We start from the raw sequence: 1,940 nt of genomic DNA on the forward strand, positions 1-1,940 counted from the left end.
GGGGCACCGGTAGGGCTGAAGGGCTGTGGGGGTAGTGAGGGGCACCAGTGGAGCTGGGGGACGCCTTTAATTTTAATCACAAATTTGGGTTTTTTATCACGGGAAATTTAGGTTGGAGGTTAGGGAGAACTTTCTCACTATAAGGGTGGTCAAGCTTTGGAACAAGCTACCTAGACAGGCTGTGGGATATTCATCCTTGGGAAGAGCATCTTTTCAGACATGGGTGTCTGGTGCCTCTTGAGTCAGGGGGGCACGTGCCTCCCTCCCCCCCCCCGATACCAGTCAGCAACTGGGGGAGGGGGGTCTCCTAGTGGCTGATCCTGCTGACTGGGGGGATGTCCCCCGGCAGCCAATCTCACTCATCATGAAGTCCTATGGCCACTTCCAGAAGCTGCACAGCCACTTCTGCTGGCGGTGATGCTCCACGGCCGGCACTTGCAGGGGGGGCACTGGTGCTCCCACCTGCCCCCCTGCCCACCAGCTAAACAGGGAGCACAGCTGGTAGGGGGTTCACCAGCGCTCTCAGGGGGTGCACATGCACCCCCATGCACCCCTTTACACATCACCCCTGCTTTCAGAGCAGGTTAAACAGGCATTTGACTGGGATGGTTTCCACGGGGATAATCCTGCCCTAAGCATGGCATTAGATTAGATAAGTGGTGATTAACCTATCTGGCTGGTGGGGAGCCCCACAGGCTGGGTGACATGGCTCCACATACTGGATCACACTGGCATGTGGGGTTGCTCCACAGCTGGATCCAGCCCATGGGGGCACTCCATGGCTGGATCCTACACCACTCATCTGGCCCATGGGGCCATACATATATACAGGCACAGTCATGTATATATATATATAATGGAGTGGGAGTCAAAAGATCTAAATACATTTCTCATATCTAAATATATTTTGCATATCTATTTAGATCAAAATATATATAGCTGTATGTGCTATCTTTCAAGACCTGGTCCATGATTAGAATCACTTGCTGAGCAAAAAATGCTACGGATACAAATATGAGCTCAGATGCCAGGAAAGCAGCTTTGCATGCCCACCTACACACAAGCCTTACTGTGTCTGGCATGCATGTATCTAGTGAAGGTTGTCTCCAGGATCGGGAGCTGGGGCCCTCTCTTCTATTCTTGGGTCTGCCTCTGACCTCCTGCTTGACCTTGAGGAACCTCCTACCCTCATTTTACTGTTATTCTCTCTAAGATGGTGTGAGCTGGTGGCAGTCCCACCCTGCTCCAAATAAAAGTCTGAATAGCCTGTACAATATCAAACTCTCTCCTTTCCTGTACTGATAATAAGCAGGGATCCAAGTTTTCCGTTTCACACAGAAAAACAGAGTAAAACACAGATTTCTCCCCTTACTGGAGTAAAAAGTGGATTTCTCATTTTAGCAGAGAAACCTGTAGATTTTGCAGTTTTGCAGCAAGCTCCCTGCAGGCTGGCAGACTGCAGCCCCATGCATGGGAGATGCGACACCAGGGCAGCGCGGAGCTTGCAGCTGCAAGGAGCTTTCCTGCATGGCCATGCTCTGCCTTGCAGTGCCAGGTCGCACACGCTAGGTTGCAGAGGTCCTGGGGGCGCGGGCAGCAGGGCAGGAGTCTGAGCCCACAGTGCACACCTGCTCTGTCCCCACCCCACACACAGATATGGGGGGTGTGGGTCCACACGTCCCCCCGGAGTGTGTGCATCCACAGAGAGCCGGCCCCATAGCCCTAGCAGCTGGGGGCCCCTCCGGCAGGGATGGGGAGGCAGGGGCTGTGGGTGGGGGGCAGGGGGCTCCGGCAGGGCTGGGGGGGTCTGTGGAGGGGTGAGGGACACCAACAGGGCTGTGGGGGGGGTGAGGGGCACCAGCAGGGCTGGGGGGGCTGCAGGGAGTGAGCAGGGCCGATGGGGCTATGGCAGGGGGGGGTGGGGGGGCTTTCATTTTAAT

This window comes from Alligator sinensis, unplaced genomic scaffold (assembly GCF_000455745.1).
Source record: "Alligator sinensis unplaced genomic scaffold, ASM45574v1 scaffold1028_1, whole genome shotgun sequence".
Lineage (NCBI taxonomy): Eukaryota > Metazoa > Chordata > Crocodylia > Alligatoridae > Alligator > Alligator sinensis.